Below are 13183 nucleotides of genomic sequence, written 5' to 3'. Positions count from 1 at the left end.
CTCCCACATAGGATTTAAGGGTCCCATCTTCTGAGAAACTCTCTGTAGCCTCTCCACACTGAGGTGATTACTCTCTTCACTGTTCCATTGCTCTCAGACCTAATTCTGTTATAGAACTTATCACTGTGGACTGTTTAAATGTCCAATCTGTATACATTCCTGAAGAGGTACTATAGCAGCTTCTTATGGGCCAGATCCTACAGTGAGAGCTTTACATGCATTATCTTGGATTTTTCTCACAGCCCTAATTTCCTCATACATAACATGGTTGGTGGGACATCATTTTCTGCTAGTTTATTAAGCTAGTTGCCGACTGACGGGAGACTTCTCTGTTAACGTTAAAGTGTTATCAATAAACTGAAACCTTAAGATCTCCAAGGTTGAGGGAGGTGAGGACAAGCAAACATTGGGTTAAGTCACTCAAAGTTCTCCTTTCTGTATCTTTGGCAAAGATCTGATCCTGCACATCAGACAAAAAGAGTAAGGGAAGAATTTTACCCACTTAAAGCAGAAGGAGTCCCACTTTTTCTCAAACCCAATGGGAAAGTATACTATGGACATGTCTTGGAGCTTCAGACCTCTTTTGAGTAGTTTATAAGTTCTTGAGTAGTTCATTCAGGAGACAGTTGATCTAAGAGAAAAAGAGTTCATTTAAAGAATCGTTTTTCTCTTCGTGATTTCTAATTTGTTTATAATTTTATTTTTCATGCATATTTAATAAAATCACCTTTTTAAATCAAATTTCCATTTAGAAATATGGTTTTTATCCCATGCTCACAAGTCATGAAACAATTATACTCAGATTCTCTGTATTATATCCTGATTGTAGTGTCTTCCTCACAACTAGAACCATTTTTCAGAAAACTTAGAGCTCTCTAAAGTACCCATCTGCTGTGGGTACTCATCTACCCATATCCCATCTACCTTGCCTGAGACGTTGCACTTTTGAATCTATGTGTAATACTGCTGCTGGATATATTATGCCGAGCCACAAGGCCCCAGTGGGAAGATAGTAGGCCAGTCATATACTTCATTTTCACTGAGTGTTAGGTCTTGTAAAAATATAAAAACCCAGGCCCCATTCTCTGAAAGTCTGTTGTTTTTCGGGAGAGGAGGTATGTTGCCTGGAGACACGTCAGGGAAAGGGTGGAGCTCAGAGAGAGAAAAATCTGGGGGGAAATCCACAAGTTAGATTTCTCTAGAAGTAAGATTTCTAGTCTCCTAAAACTTGAAGAAAAATTGTGAAAACTCTTCTAAATGGCCCCAATTTGATAAAACATATTCTTAAAAAATACTATGCATAGAGGCTTACAATGAATTCATTAAGTATAGGGAACTACTTGGGCACTTGCATTTCAGAATCACCTAGTTTTAAAAGAATCCCCAAAGTCTGTCGGTTTTTTTGTTTTGTTTTGTTGTTTTTGTTTTTTGCCACAACAAGGCAATGTTGAAGCTAATAATTTTCAAAATGGGATGCCTGAAGCAGTTTCAGAATTGCTTGGAAACTTTTTAAATTTAGTTTAATTTTTTTTAGAGAGAGAGAGTGTGCACATATCATACATGCCAGAGACAGAGAATCCCGAGCAGACTCCATACGCAGTGCGGAAGCCCAACATTGGGCTCAATCCCGTGACCTTGGGATCATGACCTGAGCCAAAATCAAGAGTTGAACGCTCAACTGACTGAGCCACCCAGGAGCCCCTAGAAATTTTTAGAAGTAAAAATTCCCAATTCTGTCCTAGACTGACTGACTCAGAATCTGCCAATGGGGCCTAGCCCTTCATGTTTTATTAAGCCTTTTAAGTGATTCCAGTTCCTGAATCATGAAAACATTCTGGTACCAACCAATCTGGGCAGATAACATCTTTCGCAGCTTAATAGAAATGTAGTAGAAGAGAAAGGCATAACTTCCTTCCCCTGGTGATTGCATGTTAGCACCCAGCTCAGAACTTTTTTACTTCCTTAATCAGAAGCGATCAGAGAAGAGTGTGGTGTCTGAAGCCATCATTATGTTATTGCAGTAGGCCAAGCATGACTCCTTGTCACAGCTACCTGAGGGTCTGCTCTTGCTACAGATGCATTCAGTGTGCATAGAAACATCAGACTCCTTGTGCCTAATCTAAATCCTTTTTCTGGAAACTTAGCTTTCCTCTTTGTTTAGTTTGCAGTGGCAAGGAACAGCTGGTAAGTAAAATTAGTATGAAAAATCTTCATGTACTTAATGGCCATGATTTAAGTCATTCCTGTATTTTTTCCTCAAACTAAAAAGCACCTTTTACTCTTACTTCAGTTTCTCTCATGAACTGGTATTCTACTATTTAAGTTAGAAAAATATAAATTAATTATCCATTTTTAAAATCCATAAATCATGTTAAAGGAGTAAAACCAATATATCTTGCTCTACATAAAAATCGCTGCATGTTCAGGAGATAAATACAGACAGGAGCTTTCTAAGGGAACTCAGATGATGTCCAAAATATGACTGCTTTTCACAGATTCCTACTGTATAGTTAACATTATATCAAGGTTAAAGTTTAACACACTCACACCTTTATTTTTATTTTTCTATATTTTGCTTGTGTTTTGGAAAAAAGAAGAAAACACATATTCTTGGAATATTCTGCTAGCACTCACTTCCCTCAGTTGTTAAGCACCCTAATTGTTGTGCTTTTCTCAGTCTTGTGCCTTACGTGGTTCTGACCGCTCCTTTATTCCAGGTGTGGGTGCCTAAGTCATACTAGCCAATCAGATTCTGCTTCCTCCTACCCACGCTGTTAGATCAGAGATAAGTGCTATCTCCAATTCAGTCTGAAGAGAGATCCTGAGAATACATTCTCTGACATTTTTGACTGAACCTTTGAAGAAGGGACACTTTTTTTTAGCTGGAATTGTTAAGGGGATGGGCTGAGTGTAGAGATGTCAGCAGCCATCTGGCCCCTCTAATTTGGGGAGCCTACCAGCAATGGAAACAATACAGAGAGAAGCAAAGCTCAGAGATGGAAAGACTACTAAGAAGGCCCAAGAATTCCACCATAAAGCTGTTTAAGACTCAACTTTCCAGGTAAATGAGCCAACGATCTTTTGTTCTTTTTATTTTTTAAACAGATTTATATTGTATTCTTAGTCACTTGTAACCTAATGGGCAGGATGTTGTGACTAATTGGTTTTTGAAAAAGAAGGGATAAATCAACAATGTCTGTAGGTTTTTGGCTTGGGTAATGGGATAGATGGTGATTCTTCTCCTTGAGATTCTGACAGAACTAAATAGAAGGGCAGGTTTGGTAAATGTTGTATAGAAGTGGGTGGTCTGTTGGTTTTAAACATTTTTATTTGACTATATCTGTGAAACATTTATTTTAAAAATGTCTTGTAGGTCATTGAATATGTAGGTCTATACTTCCTACAAGAGGTCAAACCTAAATGTAGCTATTGGGGAGTCATTAAGATATATGTGGTAGCTGGGCAAGAAAATGCCAGAGTTAAGAGAGTTTTCAACATTTATTAAGCCGCATTTTTACCTCTATGACACGGAATGGCTCAGGTAAAGTAAGATCATGACAGGAAATTTAGTTTGAGTTGACAGCTGGCACTCAATGGAATGTTCTGGAAAAGCAAGGTTGCTGTGGGTAGCAAAGTGACAGATTAAGACACGAGGATGAATACAGATCATTCTTTTAAGAATCTTGGTTGTAATGGGAAAAAATAGAAAAAGATCATACTCTTTACCTAAATGTGTTTGGATAATTATGTATAGCACTGCTGTTTGATTCCCAATTCTTTATATGAGTTCAAGGGTGCTATCACCACTTTTACTTTTGCAGCCAAAATTGTCTGTTGCCATTTTAATTTAACGTTACTTATTAAAATGTGGGAGTAGTGTCCAAGCAGATGGTTGTCAGTAAACTGATGACTACAGTTATGGATTAGTGTCCAAATACAATACTCAAAACTTGGTACACTACATAGTTTCCTGAATGTGACTGCCAAAATAAATCTGGCCTGGAAAATAATTTTGAGGATTTTCCCCTTTTGCTTAAATTTGCTTCAGTATTTGGAACTAAAGAGCTCCTTAAAAAACTGAGGATGTGCACATATAGATGAACCACACTATTCCTTGAAGGCAGCTGTAGACTTTCTTGATAAGTTTATTTAGGAAAAAATTAGTCCAATGCAAGGCTCATGTAAACTCCAGCTCCATCCAACATGTTTGTTTTCTTCCAGGAAAAAAAAAATTGAAACAATTGTAATGTAAGGTACTGACTCACTGTATCTTCATTAGTCAAGTCTTAAAGTGAATTCATACTTGCATTCACTTTACCTTATTTGACGGTTTTTTTGCTCAATGACCAAAATAGGCTCTAGAATCTCTTCCAGTCTGTCTCTTTTCCTCTAACCATAGCTATCCTTTGGTTTATCTCTTAGCAGAAGGCAAGTTGTCTTTTATTTGGGAAAAGCTGTCACTAGGTCCTCAGTTCCTCCACAGACCTACTCCCTACTCTTGCTGCCTGGAAAAACAACTGGAATTACAATAAATTGGCTGTGCCCTCAGTATTTTCCAGCAAGTACAATCTCTAATACACTGCTGTTGTAAATCTATCAAATGCTTGATATTTATGAAGGCTTACCTGAGAGATAAGCAGTCCCTCTAAATCCTCTAAAATTTACTCAGGATTAAGTTAAACCAGCAGAGAGTTAGATCCTTCAATAATAGTTCTCCACCCACGCCTGTACCTAGTGGTATTTTCCTGGCATGATGTCACTGAACAGTGTTGAGGGGCGCTATAGGAAATAGCCCGATGTAGCTGAGGGCTCTGCCTGAGATAAAGGTGTCAGTGAGGATGATTTTCATCCTGTTACACAGTGTTCTTTTTATAAGGACTCCAGGGAGAAATTTTTTTCTGGCTTTAACAGCGGCAAAAGTCATTCTCTTAAACATTTGGCTTGTTTTTATCTTATGGACCATCCCATTTTGGCTTGAAGCAGAACTGATATGTTGTTTAAGATACCTGGCGGCAAAGAGGTCGGAAGGAGGTCAGCCTGTCTCCTCTGTGGTGAATTAGCGACGTTCATTCATTATCTTTCCAAGTCCTCATTAAAACAGCTTTAATGTGGTGGTCATTTGATGGTAGACATACGCTTTAATCTTATGAATATCAAACCCACCTGGGTTACACTTCCTGTTATGGACAGTTAGCAGAAGCAGGTTAATACAATATTTTATCTCCTTCATCTGCAACACTTGTGTAAGAATCAAGCTCACTGGTCACGTGAATTTGGCTCAAATGGTCTTCATAAAATCCTAATTTATTAGGTTCTGTCTTCAAACCTCTGCTTGCTTAAGATACTTTTAATCATCTGTTTAATTTTGCACCTTTATCTTTTTCTTTTCTTTCTTTTTTTTTTTTTTTTTTTGCTCTGATCTATTATTTTTCAGGTTACTCTTTAGGCCTAGATATGCCCTATTTTTCCTCCTCATCTGACCTAGATTCAAATTTACACACTGTGAAATAGCTAATAAATTCCCATTAAGGTTGTAAAAGGTGAAGGTTCAACCAGTGTCTAAGTCATCAAATTCTCATGTAAAATTGAATGATCCTTGATATTAACAGCTTGGCAAGAGCACACTACAGGTCCTGAGGATTTTAGGAAAAAAAGATTTTAAGTCATTTGGCTGAGGGCAACCCACCTACTCTAAAATGACTTGAGCATTTCTACAATTTCCAGGTCACCTAGGGCAAATCTCCCCTCTCCTAATTAATCTTAAAATATGATCTTTTTCCTGGATATCTGCCCGTAGTTCTATCTTTACCTGTACTCATTGTATGATTTTGCGTGTATTTGTCTTTGAGGCTGGACATTAAACGGGAAAGTTTCTGTTCATATTTGGGCGGTCAGAGTCCAGGGAAAGTGGGACAAGAAGCCCCATTGGGAGCTTTTCTCCCCCACCTCTCCACAGGCAATAGAGAGTATTACAATGATTTACAGAGACACGTTGAAAGTAAATTATGTTGTAAACGCCTGTCCCTTGGGCCAGCTAAGAATCACAGGAAAAAAATGTAAAAAGTTTGAAATTCCCAACAGCAAAGGTTGACAGGAAAATATGGTTTTGTTTTTCTATGAGTAAAAGTAACTTTTATGTTGTGTTTTCCCATGAGAAATTATAAACTTTCAAAGGAATTTTAGCCTCTTGCATGCACATATAAGAGCAATTTATCTGGTACTGCCCCAGTGAAAACACTCTTAAGACTTTAAAGCTGTTAGAAGTGGGGCTGAATCTCTTCAAGACCGCTACTTCTTATTTGCCCTTACTGTCTCCTCTTGTCAAAACATTTACTCAGACTTCGAAGAGTTGCAAGTTGGCAACACGTTAATAATATGAAAATGCGTTTGTGCAGCCCATGTGGCTGCAATTTTTGTATATATTCATCACTTATTTAATGAATAATGAATCCTTTACAGTAGCTAGGCGACACAGAAGGATATGCAGCAAATTAAATGAGAACTTGTCAATAGAAGATCCTGCACGTGTTGCCAAGGTAGCTTTGCCCCTTTGTAACCTTCCTTGAGGCTCAAACAGAGCCCTCTTAGACCTCTGCGTTCCTCTTCCTTCCTCTCCATGAGGAACAGCTACAGAAATTCTACAGCCAGGTGGGTAGCTTAAATCACTCAAGCCGATTCTGTGGTTAGGAACATTTTTTACTCCCAAGATACAAAGTTCTACCTTTAAGTCTTTCTTCTTCAATGTCTCAACTTAATTAGAAATTATTCCGAATGATTGTTATTAGAACTTTGCTTTTTTCAATGCCATGATAACAAGAACAAGTAAAAGATGGCCCTAACCTGCTACTCTGCTTTCTCTGCAGCTAAAACTCCTATCATTAGACTTGTCTGCACTGTGGCTTAGCAGTGACTTCTTTTCACCCAGATATTCTTGGTTCGACTCTGTCCTCCCCGCCTCTCATAATCTCTCCTTTGCCAAAGGTCCAAGTTTTCTCGAGTGTTTATAAACTCTTCCTTGTCAAAATACCAGAGAGTCTGTTTTTCCCCAGCAGCAGCGGGGGCGGGGGGAAGATATGTCATTTCAGGGACAAGGAGCAGACAGCGGTAATCCTCCCCTCCCTGCCTGCCATTCCAGCATCTGCATCAACACCTGAGTGTGCCTTTAGTCTCCAGCCCATCTAACAGGATTTGCAGGACTTCGTTCCCTTTAGGCCTCAGAATTATTCCAAAGTTCGTATAAACGTAACCACAAAATCGTGGTAAACCACGATACAAGTGCACGCACATTGTATTGACTTAAGGAACCACAATATGCGTAATATTATTCTCACGACTTCAGTGATGAATAGAGTGAAAGCTAAACCAGCATCATCCTCATTTTCTCATGCTCTGCTAGACACACACTAAAACCCTGCTGCTCTGCATTGTTTCTTTCCCCGCCCCTTCATTTTCTCTGCCTGTGATAGACATATCCTTATTTATGGATTAACAAGTACGAAGATCATGTCACTTCCTGACATAAATGATAATGTACTTTTTGTCCTAGAGATATATTTAGATAAAAAAAAAAAAAAGAATCCTCTTGAAAAGCATCAGATTGAGTTGTTGGTTAAACAGAGGTACTTAATTAAAATATCATATTAAAATGGTTTATGGTAAAGAGAAAGCTTAAAGCCAGTGCTTAATTTGCAATAAAGTTGGGAAAGAAATTCCAAATTCCCTCCATGCAACTTAGATTTACTCCAATGTGGGCATTAGTCCTTAACCTAGGATAACAACTTCTAAGGGATGCAAGGCATGGGGAGTCCTCAGAATCACCCTGGCCATGCCTAAGCAAAAAAAGCTAGCCCTTAATTTCTTGGTTAATGATCAGCAAAGGGACAACATTTTTTTTAAACTGGAATTTTCCTGTGTTTAAAAATAACTGATCTGTGGGGCACCTGGGTGCCTCAGTGGGTTGAGTGTCTGACTTAGGCTCAGGTCCTGACTTCATAGTTCATGGGTCTGCGCCCTGTGTCCATCAGGCTCTGTACTGACCACTCAGAGACTAGAGCCTGCTTCCAATTCTGTATCTCACACTCTCTCTTTGCCCCTCCCCTGCTCATGCTCTGTCTGTCTGTCTGTCTCTCTTTCTCTCTCTCTCTCAAAACTAAATGAAGATTAAAACAAATTAAATAACTGATCTAAATCTATTAAATATTTCCTTGAAGTTTAAATATGGTTGTATAAAAAGGCTCTTCCATTTTTATAGTAAACAACATTAAACTGCTTAAATTATAGACCACTGGATGGATAGGCAGATGGATAGATAAATAACAAAGTACAGAATATATCTTGTTTTTGTTCCTGGTTCCTGGAACAAAGCTTCAGAAATCCTTGGAATTTCCTGAGTGATAGAGTGTCTCTGTTACGCCAATGTGGTGACTCATGGGAGCCTCAAGATAGTTTCAGGATAGGAGGAGCCTTTCACCAAAAAGACCAGTCTTGTGATTAGAGGGTTAGAACTTTGAACCAGCCTTGCTTTCAGATGGAGAGAGGAGGAAGACTGGAGATTGAGTTCAATTACATGGTCAGTGATTTAATCATGCCTAAGTGATGGAACCCAATAAAAACTCTGGACCATGAACATGCTGGCGCCTCCTGATTGGTAAACACATTGTTGTGCTGGGAAGGTGATATGTCTGGATTCTGAATTCCCCCACCTAAGACCTTGCCCTATGCAGCTCTCTGGTTGGTTGTTCCAAATCTATAGCTTTAATAATGAAACTGTAATCTTCTGTATAATGCTTTTGGTGAGTTCTCTGAATTCTTGAGAATGATCTAACCAGAGGGGATCATAGGAACACAATTTATAGTTGGTCAGTCAGAAGTGGTACCTAAGACTTGTGGCATCTTACATGGTATCTAAGTTGAATGCAGTCTTTGGAAGAACTTGGCCTCTAACTTGCGGAATCGGGGCACGTAGTTAGTGCCAGAATTGAATTCAATTGTCGTTGGTGTCAGAATTGGTGTCAGGGCAGTGAGAAAATCTTATTTGAAATTTATTTTTGTTTACCGGATCGTTCAATTTTTCTAAAGTAATCAAAAGTTGGAAAAAATGGGAACAGTAATAGCTGAGAAAGGATTCAGGTATTCAAGTAATGAAACAAAAAGATACTTTATGAAGGTGCTGAAATATAAATTTTCAAAATTTCATGACCTAAATTGTTAGGTTAACTGAGAACACAACTTAAATTTATAGTTATCTACATTTTATAAAATATATGTATTATATATTATGTATTTATATTAATATCTCTATTAATGTTTATGCTAACTAAGGTAAATAAACTTCTTTAACTCCAGTTGAATTTTGAGACCCAAGAGCACAGAGAATAATAAGAAAACATCAAGGCAAGTAAATATAGCACCTAGGTGATTTTAGGATTTCTCTGGCATAATTGCATACTTTTTCAAGTGCATCCTTAAATTCTGTCATGGCAAAAGAACTATTTTCTACACTGACTATTGAAATGGTCACTTTTCAGTCTCCTCATCTGCAAAATAGGAATAAGTCTAGTTCCTACTATTCAAGAGTGTTAGGAGGATTAAAGAGAATGCTAATTTGGGGACCCTCAGAACTCTACATGTGGTCTGAGGCCATGCCCTTAGTTGCCTCACCCAAGAGACCCATCTGTTCCCTGACTTGGCCTCACTACTTAGTCACCTCCCCTGGACTTCTACTTGCCAATATTTCTCTTCAATGACCTACAACATAGTGAACTAAAAACTCTGATTTGTTTCGACCAATGCAGAAAACACAAAGTTGTCACTCTCATTCCCCAGAATGAAGTATTTCTCCTAAATTCTGAATGATTCTATTATACTGTTGATCCACAGCAAGCTTGTGACAGGGAAATTCCCTCGATTCCCAGTACAGTGTCTTCTTTTAAGTCTATATGTGACTTTTACATTTATATGTATTGCAATGCAATTCCTTTCCTTTGTTTCTAACTTGAGTTTAGCACTTTTAAGATAATCATTAATTTATCCAACTTTTTTTAGTATTTGTTACATATGCATTTGGTAACCAGGTGTTCTCTCATAGGGGTAATGTGGTTAGAAAGAACACTGCATTTGCAGTTAGAAGCAAATAAAAAAAAAACAGATAAACATTTGTGTTTAGATATGCTAGTTATGCCATTTCAAGATAATTTTGTAATTAAAATCTTAGGTTTTTATCCATAAACTTGAGATTATAACGTCACCCTCACTATATAATAGAGTTTCTGTAGGGATCAAACCAAATTAGGAAAATGTAACTAATCATCTTTTTTTTTTTTTTTTAAGAAATAAATCGGGATGAAAGAACGAGTTCTTTAGCCACTCACTAGAGACCTCATTCCAAGTCCATTACCCTCTTCTCTTTGGTTTGCTTGTTCTCCAAACCCCCTGATCTATATTTCCTTTCCTCCATAAGAACAATATGAGACTGTTAGGTTAATTGAACCTAAGGTTCCATTCTCATTTGGTAATAATTATTTTATCCACTTTCTACCAGCTACTTCTTGCTGAGTTCTCCAGCTTCAGCCTTTGGAAATTGTGAGGTAAAATGTTAAGGATATTGGTTAAGAAATGAAATAATTGTTGGTTGGAATCTTCAGTCACTCCCTGGCTAAGAGACCTTGGACAAGTTACTTTACACCTGTACCTCTGAGGTTCTTCATCAATGAAATATTTTTCCCCTCTAAGGACAGTAAATTTCCTTATTAGTACAAAGTTTGTCAGAGATAATATATCTAAAGTATTTAGACCAGTGCCAGCTACTTATTAACTTAAAAAAAAATTTGTGGTGAAAGTAGATTAAAAAAAGGGAAGGAGGGGAGGGATAGGGAAATGACTGCACTTTAATTCAGACCTTACTCACTTCAAATATTTTCCATATAAGTGTTATATAGAAACACAATAAGTTATATACAGAAACCATATATAAGTATATATATGTGTGGATATATATATATATAAATTATATGGAAACATGATTCTATATGATATATATAACGTCATATAGAAATTATATGATGTTAATTTCAATTCCTTGAGATAGTATGTAATGTCAGATAGAAAGCAAGGAAACTGTGGCATTTTCCTAACAGTATGTCAAAATGCAAATGAGGTGAATGGATCATGAAACTTTGTTAGTAAACATACAAGAGTGAATCTGATCTTGCAGCCCTCTTCTTGGAGACCTACACTCAAGAGAACAGGCCCCACATAAAAGTCTGAGGAAACATCTCAACCCTGTACAAATTCTTCCTCATGAACATAAATCCCATGCTTTGGCTCTTTGGAATTTTTGCCACTTTTAATCATCATTTTCTTTGGTATGTTTGCATGGGTTACCTCGTCATGACCTCGTAATCCCACACTTTGCTCTGTTGGATCATCATGCCTTGGATCTCTCTGTCCAACTGTGATGGTTAATTTTACTGTCAACTTGTCTGGGCCATGGGATGCCCAGATAATGGTTAAACACTTCTGTGCCTGTGAAGGGGTTTCCATAGAGATTAACATTTGAATTGGTAGACTGAGTAAAGCAGATGGTTCTCCCCAAGAAGGTGGGTATCCTGCAATCTGTTAAGTGCCTGAATAGAATAGAAAGGCAGATGAAGTTTGAATGAACTGTGCCTGAATAATGAGCTGGGACATTGATCTTCTCCTGCTCTTGGTGCTCTTGGTCTTAGGCTTTCAGACCTGGATTGAAATCTGTCATTGGCTCTCTTGCTCTCAGGCCTTTGAACTATACCAGCAGCTTTCCTGCTCCAGTTTGTAGACAGCAGGCCATGGGATTTTTTGGCCTCCATAATTATATGACCCTTTGCCTTATAATAAATCTCTTTATTTTAAATATATATATTGTATTATATTTATATTATATATAATATAATGTATGATATATTATATATCATGTAGAATATATTATATATAATATAATGTATGATATATTATATATCATGTAGAATATATTATATTATAATCTATAATCCATTATATAATTATATATATATATATATATATATATATATATATATTTGGCTTCTCTAGAGTCCCCTGACTAATACACCAACATAGGCCAGAAAACTTAGCTGTATGGCCTTCCCATCCTCCAGCTACCCATTCAAGAATGAGTGGATGGTTTTATATCAATCATCACTATTTTTCCTAATAGTGTATAAGCCATATATTTAATAGGCTTGACAATTAACTTGAACTTGACAATCCTGATTCTGTAATTTTAAGAATCACTCCTTTCTTCCTCTCTCAACCAGAAAGATATTTTGTATTCTGTAGTCATAGTTAGAATCTATGAATAGGACACAATTGTTCCCTGAGGAAAAACCCACCCCGGACCTACAGATTTGAAATTAAACAAACAAACAGATATTAAACTTCTCTCCTCATGTACCCTAGAAGTTTTCATTAGCCCTGTGGTGTTGATGATGCTCTCTTCTACTAGAATTCTCCATGATCCCCTTGATGACCTTAGGAAAAGGAAGAGACATTAATAGTCATTTAGGATGGCTAATTTTGTGTTTAATAGGCAAAGAATGCACAGATAGGTAGTAAAACATTATTCATGGTTATGTCTGTGTGGGTGTTTCTGGAAGAGCTTGGCATTGGATACAATAGACAGAGTAAAACGATCTGCCCTCACCCATGTGGGCTGTCATCTAATCCAGTAGGACTCAAGTAGAGCAAGAATATGAAAGGTAAATTGTCTCTGTCTTCTTCAGCCAAGATGCCCATCATTTCCTGACCTTGGACATCAGAGCTTCTGATTCTCAGGCCTTTGGGTTTGGATTAAATTATGCCAATATCATCGTTCTGAGATTTTTAAAATAAAATCATATACTTTTTTAAAAATTTTTAATGTTTTATTTATTTCTAGGAGAGAGAGAGACAGCGTGAGCAGGGAGGGTCAGAGAGAGAGGGAGATACAGACTCTGAAATAGGCTCCAGGCTCTGAGCTGGCAGTCAGCACAGAGCCCGACGCGGGGCTTGAACCCACGAACCGTGAGATCATGACCTAAGCGAAAGTCGGACGCTTAACCGACTAAGCCACCCAGGTGCCCCTAAAATCATATTCTTTATGGAAAGAATGAACTATATCTAAAACAGAATCTCATTATAAGTAATATTTTAT

The 13183-nt window shown here is 37.5% G+C and overlaps 1 long non-coding RNA gene across 1 annotated transcript; it reads right to left on the bottom strand.

Moving 5' to 3' along the window:
* Window positions 1–512: 512 nt before the first annotated feature.
* LOC120223371 lies at window positions 513–12504 on the bottom strand. Its single transcript, XR_005526279.1, has 4 exons — window positions 12446–12504; window positions 5007–5177; window positions 3519–3620; window positions 513–631 (listed from the first exon to the last, which is right to left on the bottom strand). It is a non-coding gene; the product is annotated as an uncharacterized LOC120223371 (long non-coding RNA).
* Window positions 12505–13183: the final 679 nt, after the last annotated feature.

Source organism: Hyaena hyaena, unplaced genomic scaffold, assembly GCF_003009895.1.
Source record: "Hyaena hyaena isolate Hyena2069 unplaced genomic scaffold, ASM300989v1 scaffold_983, whole genome shotgun sequence".
Classification (NCBI taxonomy): domain Eukaryota; kingdom Metazoa; phylum Chordata; class Mammalia; order Carnivora; family Hyaenidae; genus Hyaena; species Hyaena hyaena.
This window is presented reverse-complemented; position numbering and strand designations above follow the sequence as displayed.